We start from the raw sequence: 23,905 nt of genomic DNA on the forward strand, positions 1-23,905 counted from the left end.
GGGAAATAGAATACTCATTTTATATTTTGCATTGTTTGGTGAAGAAGGGAAAGCTGTCCACATGGCTTTGCCATGAAATTATTCTTTGCAGGTGAAGTTCATCAGAACCGGTTTCCCGGCTCCAGTCTTTGGTGTTTAAAACCTATTCGTAGATCCTATTGTGCGCTTAAAAATAACCACAGCTGATTGACTACCAACTTTTGTTTTGCTTATTGTTGTTTCACGACAAGCGCCCTTGTTCGACTTCGTGCAGGCCCGTGCACTGGGCAGTTTGCCTGCGATGTAGAAGTTTATAGGATGAGTTATGTAGTGTGCTTCTTCTGTTTTTTACTTGGTGAAGCATTTTTGGGTTAACTTCGTCAATAGCTGCCTTTTAAGCTCCATTTTTGCACACTAGATGTGCGCGTTTGTTTGCACCTAAAATAGATGTCTACATAATTAAAGTGTTTGACCACAAAAATGGCGCACACACCTTCTTCGTTTGTAAGGTTGTGCTGACTTTCTTAACAATTTATGCAATTTAAGTGTACAGATGGCCAGTAAAATGTGCAGCAACAATGTATTTTGGTAGAAGGAATTACCAAAGACTATATTAAAGCCGAAGAACTCTTTTGAAATCATTATACAGTAAATGATCAGGCAGGCAGATGGCTTGTTTAAAAAATCTGTGCTGTTCAATAGTCACGCTATGCCCACCGCAACGGCGAAACTCGCATCAAATCAGGAAGGGTATTTATAGCGCGTTTATTCTTGACTTAAACCAACTGCTATGAGCAGGACAAGCAAAATGGGAGAACACCCCACTTTAGCTGCGCGATTATTTCGTAACACAACAGGTTTGAGGGGACGGACAACATTTTGAGACAAAGCATTGAGAGCCAGAAAAAATACTTGCATTGCGATAACGTCGGCTGTGCAGGTAATCTTTGGTTTTGAAAATAAATGGACACGGACTTCAATGGATACTTGATGCATCTTAGGGCAATCGCTGAGCAGACCTCTTCAATCATAATTCGCGCTATCCAAATAGAGAAAATATACCCGTGGTGACGTATAACCGCCATTGAGCTTTTGTTCAGATTAGTCGCAAGAATCTAAGCCGTTTTAAACCATTATGTTTTCTGCTCCGATGATAAGCCGGAACCGAAGCAAACAACGTGAACTCGTGCTGAAATGGAACCAGACAAAAATATTTTCGACACGCCGACTATATTTATCTTTGTCTGGAGAATATTTTTTCAAACAACATGACGAAAATTTAGAAGCATCTATACACTTAATCCGTAGCAGAGAGCTACACCCGTGGTGGTTATAACGCAAGCCTCGTTCCGAATTTAATATGGTAACCTTCAAGTCACTGTTTGCAAATACAATGTGCACAATAGAAAAGTTCCTCCCTAACAAGATAATGTTTTTAAATGGATAAGACAAAAGTCGTACTGAATTAGTGCATGCCCTATCAGACGTGTTTTAGATGCCAACGCATCTCATTCACTCGCATTGTCCCTGCATTCATCCGGCGTTGTTGGCGTTCTCGGCATCCACCCCTCCCCCATTCTCCTCGCCGCGCCAGCTGCGCTCTCTGGCGCTCCCCCCTCTCCTCTCCGATAGTCAACACTCTCTCGCGAGGGGCATTGGATTGGATTCGATTGGCTTGGCTTGGCTTGGCTTGGATTGGATTGGATTGAATTAAAGTGGATTGTGTTGGATTGTGTTGCGTCATAGCCGCGGCAGACGCACTGGCGCCGGCGCGTCCCCTCACCGTTATGCGCGCTATAAAACGCGGTGCCTGTACCCGCTCCGCTCCATCGTTCCAGCGCCTTCCTCGGCTGTCCAACGCTGAGGTGAACCCCCTATGCGTCGCATCTACACAGGGGTTCCCGCGAGGGGAGGTGGGAGTTTTTTTTTTTCAGTTCAGTTTATATTCCGTCTCAAATTACACTCAGTTGGCACACGATGAAAGAAAGTCTCGGAACTGATACTTTGTGTCTTCAAACATGGAAGATGCCATCACATGGTTTGCAGTACCGTGGCCTCCGCGATCGGCTACCGGCGGCGCACCGTTGCTCCGGCCGTTCCAATCGCCCGGAGAGAGCGTAATTCCGAAGAGGCTGTTTCGCCGTTTTCCTCCGCACCACGGCGCGCGTAGCCTAAGGTCGTTTTCCCTGGCGCGGGCGGGTGCACAGGATGACAACTCGGCCTTGGCAGCCTGTGTGTGACGTTTAATAAAAACGTTACGCCCACCAATGCAGATGAAAGGTAGAAGTAGTTACTGGTGCAATAAGGGTAGTTACTGGTGCTCTCAATTTTTGACGTAGACTATGGCCGGGGTGACGCATATGTGAATTCATTGCAGAGCAGTATTCTTTTTTGTAGTCACGCATGGTTCCAAAACACAACACGTTTTCCGGTTTTGTTTCTAAAAATCCAACCATTAGTGAACATGAAAATACCCCCTATGTCGTTTCCTTTTTTCTCCTTTAAACGTGCGGTCTCTGACAGATAAAGTAGATGACATGGCAACACTACTTGAAACGTTTGGCGTAACTTTTACCGCGATACTTTTAACAGAGACGTCGTATACTTCAGCATCTGAAGTGTATACTGTCCAAATGGCTATCGGTATTTCTTCCGCAATAGGCAGGGTAAACGTGCTGGTGCCGTTTATTGGCATGCATGCTTACATATACAAACGTACAGAGAGACTTCCAGTCTAGCATAAATGGACGTTATCTAAGTAATGTAACAAAAATCTTTACCCGAGTTACGATTGGTAGAGTTCTCCACTTAATGTGTTTATTCACTAATATCCCGAACAACTTACTTACAGTCGATGTTGTCCATACAGATATTAGTGATCAGCTGAACTGCTCACCGAAAAAAATAATGCCCTTAATATGCCATGACAACAAATTAGCAAATCTAGAAATTCAGAAACAGTCTTTCGAAAAAACACATATGTAGAGTCGATAGCGATATGAAAGGCATCGCGGAATATCATGACTTTTTCACTCACGGCAAATAATTTGGTAGCGTGATTGCAGTATGTACTTGAAAACCCTAAGCATATTAAATAAAACGCACAAATATGATTGATTCGTACCCGTGGAAGCCTAACAGATTATTTGACTATCGTAGTCGGCTGCCTATAAACAATACTCGAGAGCTTATCGGTATAACGCTGTTTTCGCGCACGCACGCACGCACTCACGCACATGCGCACACACACACACACACACACACACACACACACACACACACACACACACACACACACACACACACACACACACACACACACACACACACAACGGGTACCCAGAGCGTTCGGAAAAACTTAAAAGGCAAAAAAAGCATCATATTTTCGCGCAACAATATCGCGCGAAATTGATGTAACAGCGAAAAAAGAATTCAGCACGCTGGCATTCACTCTGCCCGAGATGACAGAACCCTTGTCGGCATTCGCCTTTCAAGCAAACAACCACTAAAGCTGCGTGCAAAGGCAATTGTGGGTGTTAAACAACCTACGTTAAACAACTTTGTACTTGTAGGATCGAGTCAAAATACATAGACCACATATTCAAAGTTTCTATCCCGAAGACACGACAACGAAGGCTGATTTGCAACTCATAGCGCGGGCAGCGTCGGCCAGACGAGCCTCGCTTCAACATTAGGCTAACGGCGCCGCCTCGCGGCGTGTGTCGGAGTTAGCAAAATTACACCGCTCCCCTTGCTTCCGCGCCGAATGGGACGACCAAAGCAACGGCGCGCCACCAGCAGCAAATCGCGGAGGCCACGGCAGTACATTTGCTTCTAGCATCACTAAACAGAGAAGTGTGGCATTACCTGCATTGAAGTTCGGCAACATTCTCTGCTGGAACACCTTATATCTAGTTCTGTAGTGGAACGCAAACTTCACGCATCAGGAATTCCCTATATTTTAAAGATAGGTTTGCGAGTAAAATGGGCAGCTCAAATGCCCTGGGAACATCGTGGTTATGCTGTATTTTTAAAATGTTTGAATTTTTCAATTTTTGACTGTGACTGTGAATTTTTGGCTATGACTGTGCGTACAGCCTCAACAGAAGCTGCAGAGGAAGTTGCAATTGCCCTGGCTGCCACGACCAGCGAGGACTTTATAACAATACTAACTGACTCGCAAGCGGCATGTCGAAGTTATCAGCGGGGGCGCATCTCTACACCAGCACTGACCATTCTGAAAAATATTGCAGAACTACCTGATATGGAAATCGTCTTGGTTCCTGGGCATGAATCCATCGACGGTAATGAGGCGGCTCACACCGCTGCCCGCGCGTACATACACCGGGCCATTACCCGAGACGGAATGTTCTCCGCTGACATCAAAACGGACCCACTTCTCCGGTACTCAGACGTCCTGGGACATTATAGGCTCGGCAGAAGAGTATTCCCACCACCTCATCCTCAATTAAGCAGAGAAGAAGCCACCACTCTTCGGCGATTGCAGACGAATTCTTATCCCCACAGCACCCTCCTCCATTCCATCTACCCGACTCAGTATCCCTCCCTTTGCAATTTCTGTGCAACGCCGGGCACCCTGTACCACCAGGTATGGGAGTGCCAAAAAACTCCAAACCTACCCCCAATCCCCTACCCAACTTTTGAGCAGTGGATGGCTCGTCTGGTCGATCCGGACCTTGGACACCAGCAAGAACTGGTCAAGAGGGCCTGGACGGCAAGTCGCAGCCTGGGTATCCCGGAATAAGAATGCCCTCCACCGGGCGAGTGCCCTGCCATAAGCACTTATGCTCAATAAATGTTTATTCTCTCTCTCTCTCTTTCAATTTTTTGTTACACCTTCGATTGCATCGGAATGCGTCCTTTAGCATGGACGTAGTGCAAGGCTTAAGTGAAAAGCGTCCTTCTCTTTTACACATGAGTACACTTTCCTACCTGACAAGTAGCGAGCTATATATTGTAAGATATTTGTAAGCTATTGCAGATATAGCTAGTTTTACTTGCCTTGGGCCAGACTCTATATTGCCGCGAACCATACATTTGGTTTGTTTATTTGTGTTTTGCTTTTACCGCCCGGCTGCGCCGGTCTGTGTTATCTCTGCGCCAAGGGAAGCGCGTGTTCCATTCTTTCTTTCTGTGCCGCATGTGTTATCTGTTGTGATAGGGAGAGCATTCCGATCTAACGTGAACAGCCCAGAATAATCTTCTTGGATCTACTATGTTCTCGATGCGAATCGACGTTTCGAGAACCACGCGCGCCAAAAGATAAAAAGCCTGCAGTGCGGACGCCGGGGCATTCGATTCGACGACACTCACCTGTGCAAGTCACTTTGTTGACCGCTGCTTCGCCGCCTCTGTATTCTTTTGAGTTGTTAGGGGAGCACAAGTTCGCTCCAATAAACGTGTTTCTCATTCAACACCACTGCATCGTCCTTGTCTTCGTGACATCTGGTGGAGGTGCTGGGTACGCACCCTTCATGCCCACTACAACCTCGAAAAGCCGCCAAGCCAGTCCAACAAGAGCCAGCCCCCGCCTGCAAGATTTACCGCCGGAGTTCGGTCTTCTGCCAGAAGGGCCCAAGAGAAGGAACGCTGCAACCAACACCATGGTGCAAGAAACAACGTCGCCAATCATCCTGCAGCAGCCCCGAGAACCGCCATCGTTCCGGGGAGCCCCCGCTGAAGACCCCGAAGAATGGTTGGAGAAGTTGGAGCGCGTCCGCATCTTCAACAGGTGGGACGATGAAGAAACTTTCCGGCATGTCTTCTTTTACTTAGAAGATGCTGCTCGAACTTGGTTCGAGAACCATGAGAGCTCTTTGACCGACTGGACTCAATTCAAGAAGGAGTTCCTTAAGACCTTCACTACCGTGGTGAGAAAAGAGCGAGCTGCGCTTTTGCTTGAAACTCGAACGCAGCACCCCAACGAAGGAGTCGTGATTTTCGTTGAGGAGATGAAGCGACTTTTTCGTCGTGCGGACCCTGAAATGACCGAGGAAAAGAAGCTCAGGTTTCTAATGCGAGGAGTGAAGCAAGAGCTTTTTGCTTGTCTAGTCCGTAACCCTCCGAAGACAGTGGCCGAATTCGCGTCTGAGGCGGCCGCGATGGAGAAGACGCTAGAAATTCGAACCAGGCAGTACGACCGCCCTGTCAACGCGCTGTTCTCGGAGACCATCGGTGCTGCAAATGGAAGCTCCGATACATTGCGAGAGACCATCCGAGCAGTGGTCAGGGAGGAGCTTCGGAAGCTTTTTCCAACGACGCCGCAACCTCAAGTGGCTTCCCTGACCGACGTAATCCGAGAAGAAGTCCAAAACGCACTGGGAACTTCTACGCCGTCGGAAGCACCCCGCGAACCACAAGCCATGACCTACTCCTCGGCTGTTCGTCAACCCCGCCCTGCTCCAACCCGTCGTCAAGAGGCTGAGCCATACCGCCGTCCAACGCCGCCCGCCCGACGCCCTGTAGACCAATACCAGACGCCAAGGAAGACCGACGTGTGGCGAACGCCCGATAATCGCCCGCTGTGCTACCACTGCGGAGAGGCCGACCACATCTACCGTCGCTGTCCCTACAAGAGGCTCGGTTTGCGAGGGTTCTCCGTCGACGCCCCACGCCCCCGATACGGCCAGCGCCCGGCTGAGATCGAAGAATACCTCTCCAACACCAACCGAGGACCAGCCCGCTTCAACCGTTCACCGTCGCCCTACCCGTCTCAGTCACCAAACCGCCGCAGCACTGCTGACTTCTCACGTGGGAGGTCCCCCAGCCCACGCGGGGGAAACTAAAAGCAGCAACTTCGGGAGGTAAAGTTGCACAACGGCGGAAAAATGAAAACCCTCCAAGGACGCAGCGACTCGCTGAAGACCATCATTCACGACATGCCCTCATCCCGACGACCCGACCTAGCCCTAACGAGACTCCTGAACACGACGACAGCTACACGGCGCGACGCGTACCCGACCTGACCAAGACGTCCGTTGAGAAGACGACGACAACGACGATGCACAGTGCCCGACCATCAACACGTACAAGCAGAGATACGACGCCCCGACGAACCCGCAACTCGAGGACGACTGCATCTGACGTCAAGGTGTCCATCGACGGCTTTGACGTAGTCGCCCTCGTAGACACGGGAGCTGACTATTCGGTAATGAGCGGACCATTTGCGTCTAAACTGAAGAAAGTTATGACCAGATGGGACGGTCCGCACATACGCACAGCAGGAGGCCACCTCGTGACGCCAAGTGGAACGTGCACATCGCGCGTCACCATAGACGGCACAACGTACCCTGCGGCGTTCGTCGTTCTGCCTAACTGCTCCCGCGACGTGATTCTCGGAATGGACTTTTTGACGGACAACGGCGCAATAATTGATCTGCAGACCAAGTCGATAACATTTTCCTCCAATCACTCCACGACGCCGCAGCCGAACCCCGATCACCGTGCTGCTGTCAGGATCGCCGACGATCACATCACCCTGCCACCCCGCGCAAGCTTGATGATCGCCGTCTACTGTGAGGATGCTGCTTCTGACATCGACGCTATCGTAGAGAGTGATCGAAGGTTGCTTCTCGACCGCGGTGTCTCCGTCGCAAGAGGCATTGCGCACTTTAAGCAACGCCAATCTCACGTTTTGGTCACTAATTTCACCGAAGAGTACCAGCATTTAAACAAGGGAGCTGCAATTGCGTTCCTCGAAGAAACGCAAGAAGCAAGTGATGTGATCGCAGTCGCCGACTTTGAACGCACACCCGTAGAAACATTCAAGCTCCCGCAGCCATTCGACGTGAATCCGGCGCTACCGCAAGAACAACGGAAAAAATTATTGGCTTTGCTGCGTCGCTATAGCGAATGTTTTTCGTCGAGCGCAAAACTACGTCAGACCCCTCTAGCGAAGCACCGAATAATAACCGAAGATGGAGCCCGACCTACCCGACAGTCACCGTACCGCGTCTCTTCACACGAACGGGAAGCCATCCGGACTCAAGTCGACGACATGCTCAGCGACGACATTATACAGCCATCGAAAAGCCCCTGGGCTGCGCCCGTCGTACTCGTAAAGAAAAAAGACGGCACATTAAGGTTTTGCGTTGACTACCGGCGACTGAACAAAATCACGAAAAAGGACGTGTACCCCCTCCCCCGAATCGACGACGCCCTCGACCACCTCTGCCACGCGAAGTACTTCTCATCGATGGACCTGAAGACCGGCTACTGGCAAATTGAAGTGGACGAGAGAGACCGAGAGAAGACTGCATTTATAACCCCAGACGGCCTATACGAGTTCAAGGTGATGCCGTTTGGGCTGTGCACAGCACCAGCGACGTTTCAAAGAGTCATGGACACTGTGCTAGCTGGCCTTAAGTGGCACACCTGCCTCGTATACCTCGACGACGTAGTGGTATTCGCCCGGACTTTCGACGAACACCTTGCAAGGTTGGAGTCTGTACTCGAGGCCATTCGTACGTCGGGGTTGACGCTGAAGCCTGAAAAGTGCCGTTTCGCATACGGGGAACTCAAGTTCTTGGGCCACGTCGTCAACGCCGCGGGAGGCCTACCTGACCCGGCAAAAACTTCAGCCATTGCGAACTTCCCAAGGCCAAAAGACAAGAAGGGCGTGCGGAGATTTCTCGGGCTGTGCGCATACTACCGGCGCTTCGTCGCAAACTTCGCACGCATTGCAGAGCCACTCACGCGCTTGACGAAAGATAGCACCCCTTTCAGCTTGGAAAACGACCAAGAAAAAGCATTCGGCGAGCTCCAAAAACGCCTGCAAAGCCCGCCCGTGCTCGCTCATTTCGACGGAAATGCCGAAACGGAAATGCATACGGACGCCAGTGATATAGGCTTGGGTGCCGTCCTTGTCCAAAAGCAAAGCGGCTGCGAAAGGGTAATCGCCTATGCTAGCCGTGGTCTGTCGAAGGAGGAGAAAAACTATTCTGCCTCTGAGAAAGAGTGCCTGGCTATTATATGGGCGATTTCAAAATTTCGCCCATACGTGTATGGAAGGCCATTCAAGGTTGTAACAGACCACCATGCGCTGTGTTGGCTCGCCAATTTGAAGGACCCCTCTGGCCGTCTTGGGCGGTGGAGCTTGCGCCTGCAGGAGTTCGACGTTACAGTCGTTTATAAATCCGGCAGGAAACACTCCGACGCCGACTGCCTGTCCCGCGCCCCCGTCGACCCACCACCACAAGACTCTGATGAAGACAGCGCGTTCTTCGGGATCGTGACGGAGAGCGACCTAGCCGCCCAGCAGCGTGCCGACCCCGACTTACGCGTCATAATCGAGTACCTCGAGGGATGCAACGTTGCCGTTCCTAGGACCTTCAAACGCAGTTTACCAGCATTCAGCCTGAGAAACTCCGTCCTTGTGAAGAAGAATTTCAGCCCCGGAACAAGAGCGAATTACCTTTTCGTCATCCCCGCGGACCTTCGTGACGAAATTTTGGAAGCGTGCCACGACGACCCGTCTTCCGGACATCTGGGCACAGCCCGCACTATTGGAAAAATCAAGGCGAGGTACTACTGGCCCGGCCTTACCTCTGACGTCACCCACTACGTCCGGAGCTGCCGTGACTGCCAGCGACGAAAAACGCCGCCGACAAGACCCGCCGGACTTCTGCAACCGATCGCCGTCCCATCGAGACCATTTCAACAGATTGGAATGGACCTTTTAGGTCCGTTCCCTACGTCACGATCACAGAACAAGTGGATTGTCGTAGCGACAGACTACATGACGCGCTACGCAGAGACCGCCGCTCTTCCGAGGGGGACTGCACAAGAAGTGGCGAAGTTCTTTATAAGCCAAGTTGTGCTGCGACATGGAGCCCCGGAAGTCCTAATCACAGACCGCGGAACGGCATTTACTGCGGAGCTGATGCAAGGAGTATTACGCTACAGCAACACGGATCACCGAAGAACGACGGCGTACCACCCCCAAACGAACGGACTAACAGAACGTCTGAACAAGACAATCGCAGATATGCTGTCAATGTACGTTGACGTTGAACATAAGACTTGGGACGAAGTGCTCCCGTATGTCACGTTTGCGTACAACACGGCTATCCAGGAGACGACACAGCTGACGCCGTTCGAGCTTGTCTACGGTAGAAGGCCGACAACTATGCTCGACGCCATGCTTCCGCACGTAGAAGACGACGACCTCAACGCCGACGTCCACGGATATCTTCAACGTGCGGAGGAGGCCCGCCAGCTCGCTCGAGTTCGTATAACGGACCAGCAGCTGGTGGATGCGGGCCGCTACAACCTCCGACGCCGAGACGCCGAGTACCAACCAGGGGATCGTGTGTGGGTTTGGACTCCCATCCGACGACGCGGACTCAGTGAGAAGCTCCTGCGACGGTATTTCGGACCCTACCAGATTCTACGACGTGTTGGCCAACTTACCTACGAAGTGATCCCCGATGGTGACTCCGGCACATCACGACGACGCACGCGGCCTGAAGTCGTCCACGTGGTTCGCTTAAAACCTTTCTACGGACGATGACGAACTTTTATTTTAATTTGTTCGGACTGTCGCTTATGTTAGCATCGGGTCGATACACTCTTAGAGGGGGGGGTAATGCCGCGAACCATACATTTGGTTTGTTTATTTGTGTTTTGCTTTTACCGCCCGGCTGCGCCGGTCTGTGTTATCTCTGCGCCAAGGGAAGCGCGTGTTCCATTCTTTCTTTCTGTGCCGCATGTGTTATCTGTTGTGATAGGGAGAGCATTCCGATCTAACGTGAACAGCCCAGAATAATCTTCTTGGATCTACTATGTTCACGATGCGAATCGACGTTTCGAGAACCACGCGCGCCAAAAGATAAAAAGCCTGCAGTGCGGACGCCGGGGCATTCGATTCGACGACACTCACCTGTGCAAGTCACTTTGTTGACCGCTGCTTCGCCGCCTCTGTATTCTTTTGAGTTGTTAGGGGAGCACAAGTTCGCTCCAATAAACGTGTTTCTCATTCAACACCACTGCATCGTCCTTGTCTTCGTGACAATATTTCGCATTTTTAATATATGCGAACCTCATTTAGCTCATGCGGACGTTCAAAAAGCTTTTTCTTGTAAAAAAAAACCAACGCGACAAAGTCTGCATGACATTTGGATTGCAGAAAATTTCCGGAGTTTCACATTTCCCTTTTTTAAATATTAGGTAAAAATAAATGCGAAAGGCATTCCGACTCCAAGGTATCCCTCGAATCTATATTTTTCATCCATGTGCATGAGATTATTAAGCACACGGAATAGTATTATTTGCCGGAAATCGGGTCAAAATATTTTTATTTCAATGATAAACTGCCTGTGCAAAACAGGCGGAGGGACTACACTATTTACTATAACTAGAAATAACTGTTGGTATTTCGGACTAACTATGGTCTGCCATCATACAAATTCGTAAAGCGTAATCGAGCAGATCTGTCGAGAATTAGGCGTACAGGCCTAACTGTATGCGTTATTGTAGCGCTGAATACCGCGGAAATTACTACATGGCAACAGAATTAAAATTTCGAGGATTGTTTTATGTATCATCAATTACAAGCTGTCTTCCTGTACCGTTCTTCCTGTCTGTACGATCTCGCATCAATTGAGGCAACTCGCTGCTATGCGCCCTGTTTTTACTTCTAATTACCTGTATGTCGCGTACTACGTTTCTTGTTCCTGTTGCTGGTGGTAGCAAACGATAGTAATGGATTGATAGAGTGGTATTTCAGAACCACAACATGGTAGACGAGCGAAAAAGAGGTTTTCGAGGGCCTGGTTTAACCATTTGCTACGCCAAAAGCGTTACTTTTGGTGTACCCTGTCCTTAGCTAGGAAAACGGGAAAAAACTGTCACGTTTAAGTCTGCTTTCATGTTTTTCGTTTGTGTAAACGAACGGAAACGATTGCTCTGAGATTTTTTCATATACTGGCCTTGTAATAAAAGCATAGCGTACTAGAAAAACCAAGAACAAACCATACATCCAAACAATGGCTACACAGAATACTTATCCCGACCAGCATTAAACAATAAATAACCAATGAACAATACCATTAAAACAATAAATAACCAACGAACAATACCTTTGAAACTACGGGACGTCCTTTCTGATTCAATAAATATTCATCACATAGTTTGACTTTAATTATACACTCTACTTTGCTAAAAATGAAACATATTCTCTAAGTCTACGACAACACTACCCCAACAGAAAGCCATATCTTCCTGGAGGTCTCAACGTTACAAATATAGGCAATGGAAGAATAGTAACGTACGCTTATTATGGAAACGGCAAGAAAAAGAGGGTGTCCCAATTCATGGGAAATTGGAGTGGTCACGACAAATGTCTAATGCCGGTAAGTGATTGTTAAAATGCTTAGTATGGCTGTAAGTAGGTCAAGGTAAGATTCCTCTCATCCAGAACCAAACAGAAAGAAACAACTTCAAGCATCTGCTTTGATAAATTTTGTAGAAATAGAAGCTGGAAGAAATAGATGTCGAAAATGTTGGCAATAAACTACAATGATTGGAAACCACTAAATTTACTTTTGGTGCTGGCTTCATGTTCAAAAGATAACCAGGTGGCACAATATTAAAAGGAATGTTTTTTGTTTTGTTTTGTTGAGTGTGTTAAAAAAAGTGCCAAAATGCTCTTGTACTTCAAACAACCGTTCGCAAAATTATGTTTCCCTTGATTGCTTCTATCTATTGCATCGCATCATCTAGTATATGAACAATCATCGCGCTAAGTACCCCTCGAAGACCCACGGTATGCGAGAGTGCTCTGCCTTTCATTCCTCTATGACTCTACGCTTTGGGATTATACCCGTTGTTGACAGTCTCCTCTTGTAGCCGTCTTAGTGCAGGAATTCGTTGCTTCCTTTTATTTTGGCTCCCTCAGTTCGTAATGTAAACGCTGGGGAGCCACACACTGTCACGCTGTTGCATGCTTCTCCCTGCACAAATATTGGCTACTCTTGCAGTCGAGGTAAATGTTGCTGTCTCTATAGGCGTCCCCTTAGCGCAGAAATGCGTTAGCGCTACGTTTGTAACTATGCCAACACCATTCGTGACGGTAAAAACCCCGCACGGCTGGTCGCCACATCCTATTTCCCACATATAGAACGTGCCGGGGCCACGTGAGAAAAATGTTCCATGTATGAGGGCTCCAGTAGTATGCTCGTTAAACCAGCCCTTGGTATAAAACAATGTCTGAGTTGGCGAGCCGTCTTTTCAACAATGTGTGTCAAGATTGAATGTGGGAATCATTGAGTTTAGGTGTGGACGTAGTTCGATAAAAAGAAAGGAGGCCCCGCACTTCAGCTTCCTATGGGCCCTGAGTCATCACCGGAATCGGTGCCTTTTTCTGCAGTACGGTGGGTAGCGTATTTCAATCTGACTGAGTACAGCCTATGCCCCCCTCTCAAGTGTTTAATACCGCCAAAGCCGATTATAGCGAACTGTAATATGCACCGCGATTAGTACGATATATACAATAGTTTCATATAGCCGAACAATTTTTTTTGTTGCGAGTTCGCCATACGCGGGATTCCTCTGTCATTCCAACATAGAGAAAGAAACGCATGAACTATGCCATTATGTTACACAGAACAATCCATGCAATAAAGCTACTTTCCGCATTAAATGCCTATTTCACAAAAGAGCCATGATTTTTTTCACTTCGTTTTGGCGGAGACGTCGTTTGCCCCAGTTCAAGTCTGTGTCCTTAGATATCGAAGTGCTATTGGCAGATCACATCGACTGGCGACGGCTACGGCTACGTCTACGTAGCTGGACGGCTACGTAGGAGCAGGCGACCTGGGCGTCTTCGTAGCCGAAGGAGACCTGGGCGCTCAGCAGCCCAAGAAGACCTGGGCGCCTGCGCAGCCGCAGGAGACCTGGGTGTCTGCGCACCCGAAGGAGACCTGAGCGCTTGCGCAGCCACAGGAGACCTGCGCGCCTGCGCAGAAGACGTCCTCGTGGTTATCTCTGGGGTAGGGCCCTCACATAAAGGCGGCAGAGGCTCGTGGCACCTTCGAGAACTTCAGTGCTATTCACATTTTACCGTGATCAAGCCGGAAAGAAAAGGGCCCCTTCCTGTTGATCATTTCTCTCGGGCGCCTGAATTTCAGGTCGTCCTTAATTTTAATTGTGGGCTTCTTCACTCCGACGGAGTCACCAACGTCAACCCTGATTTCTCTTGCAGCCCTCCGGGTGTCCGCGTATCGTTTCCGGTACTGTTGCTTTTGCTTCACCTGCTCACGTAAACGTCGGAGTTCCAAGTGTGGATAATCAAAGTAGGTGACCGACAGATGCCCGACGACATCAGACCCAGGTCTTGGCAACCGCGTATGTAGCAGAAGAGCTGCAGCCCTTGTCGTTGTAGCATGCGGTGTGCATCGGTAAACACCCAGGTATTCTGTTACCTCCTGGCGCAAGGGTCGCTGCTCATGAACCGCCACTTAAATAAAAACCTTTTACACTGTTTTAGCGCTCCACTTGGCCTTTAACTTGGGCGTAGTACACTGACGAATGTTTCACCTGGATGCAAGGATCTCGCAGAAATGCCGCAAACTCCAGACATGCAAACTGTGGACCGTTGTCACCAACAACCTCTTCCGGGTAGCCTTTGCACGCTAACACGAACACTAAGAAGTGTATTGCTGTGCTGGTTGTTGTGTCACTGCAGAAGTGAACTTCGGGTCGACAAGTGTGACCGCATACCTGCAATCGTAGGGCGCCCTGTCGAATGGACCCACGATGCCATGCACAGCTTCCACCATGGCTGCTCTAGAAAGGGGACCGATGCAGGGGTGTAGCTGGCACCTTCTCCCTCGTGTCGGTTTTCTGGCATATGCTACACCTATGGTAGCTAGCTCGACTTGGCGGTTCATGACTGGCCACCAATATTTTTCTCGCAGCCGCGCTTTGGCTCGAACCACTCCTGCATGCGCCTCACCCGCTGCGGTGAACCTGCTGCGTGAGTGATGTGGGAACCACAAGACGTTCGGCACGCAAAATCAGATTGCCTAATACAAAAAGTTGGCCACGTACGTTGAAGAACGGCTGAATATCGGCCGATAAGGATTTGTGCGCCGGTTACAATGATTGCTCTTAGATTTTGCTTTGTTGCGGTGGGCGATCTTGCGACTGGGCCACCTCAAACAGTTCTCTCGAAATGCAAAAAGGAATTTGGAGAACGGATACGACTTCGTCTAACAGCGTTTCTTCTTCTTTGAAGGACGACGCGGGTAAGCGGGAGAGTCCGTCCGCCACTTAAATTCGCGACTCCTTGCGGTACTTAACTTCGTCGTTGTACTGTAGCAGGCGTTCTGCCCATCGTGCTACCCGCACGGGGGCCTTCCTCTCCCTTGAGTTGAAAGCAATGCCACCAAGGCTTGGTGATCAGTGAGCAACGTGAAGAGGCGTCCCCACAGGTACACATGCCACCAATCGTACGCCCAAACACTGGCAAGCGCTTCGCGTTCTCCTACCGAATATTTCCTCTAAACGGGCCAAAGGACTCGAGACGCGAAAGCAACAGTGTGCAGTTTGGGTCCGTCCACCTGCTGTAGGACAGCTCCAAGCCCGCACTTTGATGCGTCAGCGGGCAATAGAAATAGAAGAGACGCATCAAACATTCCCAGTATAGTTTTAGATGCCAGCACATCTTTGGCCTATCTGAAACTAGCGTCTATCTCATCAGACCAAACGAACTGCTGCGCCTTTCTTAGCAGAACACGCATTGGTTCGACAATGTCAGCGAAGTTTGGAATAAACCTAGCAGAATATTCGACCAATCCCAGAAATTATCGAAGGCTAGCTGTGTCATTGGGCGCTGGAATGTCTCGGATGTAAGCAACCTTTTCCGTCAACGGCACAATACTGTTTGCAGTTATCCTGTGGCCCAAAACCACAAACGCTGGAGTATCGTTGACACATTTTGCGTTAAGGTTGAGTCCTGTTTCTTTAATACGGCTCAGCACGGCCGTAAGATTCGTCATGTGCTCCTCTAGGCCCTTCCCGAACACGATGATGTCATCCATATAGACCAGGACGCCGCTGCAACCCTGCAGAATTTTCGACTTCATACTTTGAAAAGCACATGGTGATGAAGGCAACCCAAAACACGCGGGCTTAATACGGCTTAGCCTTGGCCGAAGATGGAAGCGGTAGAGTGTGAAATATGCTCTGGCCTTCGACGCCGAGGATGGGGAGTACGAGAGCCTTGTGACGGTACTGCTCCCACTCCGAAGCACCAGATACGAGCAGAAAATTCTCGAACATGCGGATTCATTGCAGCCAGGCAACAGCAGGGCGGCCAGGTGTAGGCAGCAACAGGGGTGGTGTTGCCAGTCCGGAAACGCTCATGGTGAGGGAAACAGCTGGCGAGCATCCTCGTCGCCAATGTAGTGACGGCGTTTGCCGCCGGTGAATGAACTATTGGAAAACGTCATTGCACAACATCGGAACGAAAGACTACAGTGAAACCTCGATATATCGAACAGCGCGGTGCCCGCGAAATAGTTCGATATAACCAGAATTCGATATATGAAATCACGTAAAAATCGAGTCATAAACTGGCACAAATCACCAAATGAGCGGACTGTGCAGTAAACATTCACTTGGTGCTTCAAAGTATTTATTATTTTGGCTTAAAGTACTGCAGCAGGGTAGCCTGGCGTGTCATACACGACTTTCTCAACGTATTCCAAACGTTCCACAAGCGACAAGCCGGTGCCTTCTATAGCGCTGCAGTACCGGTGCGGTAGGCCCAAAACCGCTGAAGCCTCGGTCGAACTCGGGAGCGGGGCACTATCACCGCTTGCGGGTACAACTTCGGCAGCGTCTTCGTTTGTGCGCTCAGTAGTAACGTCCGCTGGCATCTCCACATCCGTCAACTCCGCCGTCGTTCCGGTGCTGTCGTCACAGCCAACAAAGTCATCAATGCACATGCTTCGTGGCTCAGCACCAAAAAGCGCTCCAGCTAGCCCCAGGTTTCTTCAAGCTCGCATTCTTCTTTTGCACCGCCCAATTCTGCTTCGGCGCAACCGATGCGCAGCAGTCGGGAACGCCCATCGCGCCACCGCTATCATCGAGGGTACTGCGGGATAGCTCGCCGCCTGTCAACAGAGCGCGAGTGGTCTCGGCAGTCTGGGGTGGCGGAGTTCGATATACCCATTTCATGTCCGTCCCAGTTCGAAATAAAAAATTAAAAATGCATGTGATTTTCCGCGTGATATAGAAAGTGTTCGATATAGGCAATAATTCGATATACCCGTGTTCGATATATCGAGGTTTGACTGTATTTATTCCAACATGCGCATGTTTATACCTGAAAAACACTGGCACCACCAGCGGCAGTGATCGCGATACCGAAACCAAATATACAGCAGTGGGTACGTGTCAGCAAAAGGCGGTCAGTTGCTAAGTGACGGGTAATGCGCGATGTCACCAATCATCTCACGGAATTTATGCGCCCCCTTTCTGTAAATAAGGACTGCGTCAGAGCTGCACTCCGAACTCTTTTTGTCGCAGGGAACACTGGCTGGCCACAAGCAGCCGACATAAGTCAGCGCGGGGTCCTCCTTGCTTGGAAAGGTTGTCTTGAGTTGAGAAAGAGTGCGGCAGATTTTTCATTTTAATGCAATAGAAAAAAAGCTTTATAACCAGATGGCCGAGGCTGTTAAAAACGTATCAGCAGAGAAAGCGCACCACGCTGAGAAATTGGTATTATTCAATTCTGCACTGCCCAGAAAGAAATGGCGCCAGTTATCGTTTTATGCTGCTTTTTACCAGCTGCCTAACCTCTTCTAAATATCGGAGGTGATAAAGCCACAGCTACATTTAGAAGTTCAGTGAACGTCATCGGTCATTTTATATCCTTGCCAAGGCGGGCTTCTTAAATTTTGCGGCAGACCTTTTACGAAAATTTTCATACACCCGCAACAGCAGATGGTCTACAACCCTCATTGAGTGGGCAACACTTTTCTAAGTCAACCATAAGCATAAACGTATACAAAACAAAATCTACGTGTTTTTTTTTCAGTTAGAAGGGCATGCGCAATTTTTTGGGTAAAGAGGGGTGTTTCATTACGTGTTCAAACAATTCAGTAAATTAACAAAAAGTAAGTAAACAAATAAATAAACAAATTGGCCGAAGTTGTTCCAGACAAGAAGTTCGCGGCCTTCTTCCGACTGCAGCTGGTTAGGCCCTGCCATCTGCCGATTTCGCCTTTGCCAAAGCAGCACTGGCTGTGGATTGGCCTCAATATGTGTATGCGGCAGTATACGTCCTTTATCTTCGTCTTTAGGATCACACAAAAACATGGCTAGTATTTATATCAGTGTACCAGGATATCGAAACTGGCGTATGTATTTTCAAAAGTAATTCCATTTTTACGGTCATCCACATATTATAGTTGCGATATATTTTACCAGAATTTAGAAACCACAATTATTTCTGCGAAATAAACGTTAGACGTGTAGTCAAGAGTTCGGCGAAAGTTCGTCTGTTCAGGAATCATGATGACGAAGAAGAAGCCGTCACTGACAGTCAAGGTAAAAACTAAGACGTTTCGGAACCCGTAGTGGTTCCTTGATAACACTAAGCAGGCAAGAGCTGTAAGCAGCTTCTTATTCCCAAATGCGACGTAATAAACGGGTGTAGCTTGCCGGCAGATTGCCATCGGTCCTGTTGATAGTGCCCTCGGTCTCCTGCATAAAAGGGGATTCCAAGAGTAACCTCCTGGTTGAATTCTTTTCCTTGGCAATTATAGCGGCGTTATCCCAATCGATAAAGTGACCATGATTATCGGCGTGATTGACCAGGGCTTTCGACGCTTTCTTGCTGCCCACGACCCTTTGAGGTTTCTTTAGAGAAGAAATGACGAATTTCTTGTGATTGGCTGGGTGGCCTCAAGTAGAATTCAAGTTATGTCCGGCATGCGTCGCTTTCGTGTGCACAAGAAACGAAATGCTAGTTCTGGTACGGTTCCTGTGGACATTGAGGAAAGGAAGGCTGCTGTCACACTCATATTCTGCTGTGAACTGGATGGCGGTTTCTATCTAGTTAAGAAGACGCATGAGCCGTGGGGCATCATTCGTATTGATAATGCCGAAGCAGTCGTCCACGTAGCAGACGAATATTGTGGGCTTGGAAGCGACATCAGTGAGGGCGTTCTGCTCAATGACCTACGTGACCAAAGTCAGAGTAGTCGAGGCTATGCAAGCTCCCATTGCAGTTCCGTGGATCGGCTTGTAAAGCTGCTCGCGGTTGGGGAAAAATGTGTTGCTTAAGCAAAATTCCAGGAACTCACACACGTGTTGAAGCTCCAGTGGTGAGCGTTCCGCGAGCGTTTCGTCGGCCAGCCGGACCTCCTTAAATGTTGCTACGGCCACGTCGACAGGAACAGAAGTGAACAGCGACTTGACATCGAACGATACCATTACGTCGTCTTCATCCAGGGAAATGTCGCGTACTTTGCCCACGAAAACTGGCGAATTGGCAACGCGTGTTGCTGTTTTTCCGGCGAGCGCGCCCAAAACTTGGTGTTGGTAACCTAACAATCGGTGCAGCGGTGACCTTGTGAAGCTTACGATAGGCCGTAGCTGAGTAGCTCGCTTATGTACTTTCGGTAAACCGTAAATTGAAGGTGCACATCTATTTGTAGACAGAAGGCGATAGTAAAGGGCCTCTTTTTTTCTGCTCTTTATTTTTGCGGTGGTTTTAACGGCCCTGTTTTCACCTTGATTTTTCGGTGCCGGCATCTTCTTCGTCATCGTAATGCCTGACCAGGCGTCCCTTTGTCGCACTCTTGACAAGATTTCATACAGAACTAACTACGGACCTGATGCCGTAACGAAGATTCGACAGTTCGTGTCGCGAACATCAAGAACGGCTGCCTTGAAGTTCAATTTGTACCCACCGCGGTGGCTCAGTGGCTAAGGCGTCGCTTTCCTTTGCACAACGTCACGGGTTGGATTTCTGGCCGCACCGGCCGCTCTTCTGATGGATGCGAAAAGCAACAACACCGTGCGTACGAGCTTTCGGCGCACGATAAAGATCCCCAGGTTGTCAAAGTTAATCCGGAGTCCTCTATTTCGGCGCGCCTCATCGCCTGCGTTGCGTCGGCGCGTAAAACGCAACAATCAAAGAAGTGCCATTAGTCCTTCATAGTGCATATAGTGGAAGGCCTCGTGCCAAAAACTCTACGTTTGAATGCACCGGTAGCGCTAGCGTGGTGCCGCAAGATAATTCGACAATCCGGGAACAAATTAGTGTCGGCACGCATCCAAGAACGCCGACAGACAATCAAGAATTTGATAACGAAAAGGTTCTTTAAAAGGTGTTCGCTGGAATACATCATTGTTGAGGACTTTCCGGACATGTACCTTTATGCCAATTACATGGCGATGCTAAGAGAACGCTAATACAGAAAGTCGCAGAAAGCAAGCTGCAGACACTGGGGCCGCAGGACCCCACCCTACACTAAAGCCGTGGTTCTCAACTTTTCCCCGTACAAACCTACTGCATCTGAACTTGAAGTCCTGCGCAAAGGAATACATTTTTAACTCAGGCACCTCACCGAACCCTACGAGGGTGGTTTGCGCTGTGTCGCAAGCCATTACACAGCTTCCTCGCCAACTAAGAGACGAGGCTCGCACCCGCGCTATCGGTGTTCAATCCAAGTGGCGGACACACCGCCCTCAAGCGTGGTCCTCACAGTCTGAGAAACCATCTAAGGCATCCGACACAAAACCTCCATTGCCATAATTTCTGCGTCCAAGGAAAGCGGAGTTGTGATACTCAATAGAAGTGAGTACGATCAGGAGATTACATATTTGCTCTTGGACGGGCATACTTACGTGGCCATGCAGAAAAATGCCACGACAAGCCTTGAAGCGAAACAACAGAAACTGCTGTCGAAGATTTTCCAGTTCGTAGCCCCGCAGAAGAAGCACTTTCACAATTGCCCCCTCTGTACAAATGGGTCTGCTCCTGCAATTAGCGGTGCACCAAAAGCACATAAGCCAGGCGTTCTGTTACGGCCCACCGTCAACTTGACAAGGTCGCCGCTGCACGTGTATACTGATGGGTTACCTACGCCATGTGCTGGCCGGAAAAACAGCAACACACATTGCCAATTCCTCAGCTTTCGTGCAGACACTGCGCTATTGGCCCCGAAAACATACCGTGGCGCCACCTACGAGTGACGTCAGTTGTAGGACGCCGGGTTATCCTGTCGTCTGCTAGAGCACATTTTCTGTGTTTATGCGACCGCACGTTTTTGTTGTGGCCGCCGTGTGCCCCCTCCTCGTGGTTTTGTAGGAAATTACAGAAGAAAGTTGTCTACAGACCAAATAATCCGGGCAAGCAATCAACGGCTCGCTTGTTCCCGACGACACCGCCGTGGCTGGGTAGTTGCTACCATCGCCACCGACAGCTCGTACGCAGCCAGCCGAGAAAAGTACACTGTTGATTCATTATGAAATACTTGCGCCGTGACATGTACGAGAGTGTGTGTGCAAGAAAATAGATCTTGCAACAGCGGCTGAAACATGGCGCTCAGTTGCGATCTCACCACGCGTACTGCATGCATTGCGTGGTAAAAAATGAATGACTACGTGAGACCGGTGAGCGGATTGCTTCACCGCACAGGCTTAAAAGTGCTGGTACGATCTGCACTTTGGCTTAAGCAGTGCCTATTTCTCCTCCAATGCTTTTTTTTATATTCATGACCTTATCTCATTACGATGACTAGTACTCTGTACTGCTGATACTTTTCGCGACAACTTATCCGCAATGTACGAATGGTATTAACGCGAGTTTTTAACGCCTTCGAGCGAGTTTAGACTTGGCTATGTTTATTAAGACCTCTGCAACACGGGATTTTGTCTGTTTACAATGAGCCTGCGCTTTTCTAGTCTAGCATCAAGTACGAGAACTCACGATTGCTCACAGAAGGCGTGGTTGCGTACGAGGCGAAACACGTCGTGGGGTAATGGGGAGTGTAAGAATAGGGGAACCAAGCGTTGGAGGCCCCCAAGAAGTTCGTAGAACTCAAAGCAACACGCGCGCGCCGAGTTTTAGAAGAGGGTCTTCTCCAACAGCTACCGCCGGTTTCGGATGCGCGGAGTCCGATGTTGGGAACTTTAGGCTTAGCGTCGCGGCAGATATTTTATCGCCGCTGTCGTTACAGTCGCGAATGACAGTCCCTAATACAACTTTTCACCACACTGTCACCCCTTTTCTCGTATGTTCAAGTTTCTATCCGTGGTTACTGCCATTTAAGCCTTCGATGACCAAGATACCTGCCACGGCCTCGGCCGATTTTTGCGCGCAGGTATCGCCACCCTTCAGCCGCTCGGCGCACCGTGTGCGAACGGGCCGGCGGCGTGGGGCCCGACATCTGCGGCCGGTCGCCGTAGCCACCGTTCGGCCGCTCGTCGCACCGTGCGCGAACATGCCGGCGGCGCGGGGCCCGACATCCGCGGCCGGTCGCCGTAGATCGCGGCAGATATTTGAGCGTCGCCTTGAAAATCGCGGCTGATGACACTACGCAGCACAACTTTTCACCACACGAACACCACTTTCGCGAATGCGGACCTCCTTTTCCGCGATCAGTGTGATTTTAAAAAGCGGCAACAAGGTGTTGCTGTCGCGACCTACGTCGTTTCGAGCCACCGGCGGGCTGCAGGCACGGCGGACGTGTGTGCGGAGCGTTGAGCAGTAAACGCTTCATGATTTCCTCCTTCACCTATTTCTTGAAAACGACAACCGAAATCTACAAATTTAGCTGGGTGATCGTCGTAGCCGAGCTAAATGTTGATCGGGGAAACGAGCCGCAGCTTACGCTTACACCGGGTTCGGTCGCATACGTCCGCATACACCATCACGCTCAAGTTGTTTGCGGGCAGCCTGCCACGGTTATGAAGTCCCCATGAGGTCAAACTACGCTTCACGCACTGATAATGAACTTCAAACGCTGAAAATTAGCACGGAAATGCACTTACAAAGCGGGTCCTGAACGAAATGTCACACGCGGCAAGCCAACAACGCAGCAAGGTAGGAACGGGGATCCTACAAGTGACGTCAAAACGATCGCAGCGCCGGCCTCTCCAGTGGTGGCCCTCGCGGCCAATATTTCCCTGGATGAAGACGCCTTTAATGGTGTCCTTCGACGTGAAGTCGCAATTCCCTTCTGTTCCTGTCGCCCTGGCTGTGGCAGCAACATGCAAGGAGGTCCTGCTGGCGGAGGAAACGCTCCCGGAACACTCACCTTAAGAAGTTGAACACGCGATGAGTTTCTAGAATTTTGCTTAGGCAACACGTACTTCACCAACCGCGAGCAGTTTTACAAGTATATCCACGGAACTGCCATGGGAGCTTCCAAATTCGTTACTACTGTGAAGTTGGTAATGGAGGTCATTGAGCAGAACGCCCTCATGAATGTCGCTCCCAAGCTCAGGATATTCGTCCGTTACGTGGACGACTGCTTCAGAATTATTAATAGTAATGATACGCCACGGCTCCTGCGTCTTCTCAACTCGATAGAAGCCGCCATGCAGTTCACAGCAGAAAATAATTGTTACAGAAGCCTTACCTTCCTCGATGTCCAGGTGAACTGTATCGGAACTAACCTTTCGTTTCGTGTCCACAAGAAAGCGATGCATACCGGACATTACCTGAATTTTAATGTGTGCCACCCAGACTGTCACAACCGATCTGTCGTTCCTTCTCTTGTGACGCGGGCAACATTTATTTGCTGAAGTGACGACGAAATGAAGAAAGAACTTCAGACAATCCATCAAGAAATATTGACGAACAGGTACCCGGAGAAGTTCATCAAGTATGTTGAAGGTCGTGTCCTCAATCCCAGGCCATCCCATGGCAATGAGTTTTGAAGAC

At 49.5% G+C, this 23,905-nt stretch overlaps 1 long non-coding RNA gene across 1 annotated transcript in view; it reads left to right on the top strand.

The window, feature by feature from the left end:
* LOC144165126 (uncharacterized) overlaps positions 1–23,905 on the top strand; it is a 101,922-nt gene that overhangs the window by 75,784 nt on the left and 2,233 nt on the right. Inside the window, exon 3 of the long non-coding RNA XR_013321378.1 lies at positions 12,206–12,350. This is a non-coding gene — a long non-coding RNA (uncharacterized LOC144165126). The remainder of the gene's footprint in view (positions 1–12,205; positions 12,351–23,905) is intronic.

Source organism: Haemaphysalis longicornis, unplaced genomic scaffold (genome assembly GCF_048455015.1).
Source record: "Haemaphysalis longicornis isolate Haplotype H1 unplaced genomic scaffold, Haemaphysalis longicornis Haplotype H1 scaffold_14, whole genome shotgun sequence".
Lineage (NCBI taxonomy): Eukaryota > Metazoa > Arthropoda > Arachnida > Ixodida > Ixodidae > Haemaphysalis > Haemaphysalis longicornis.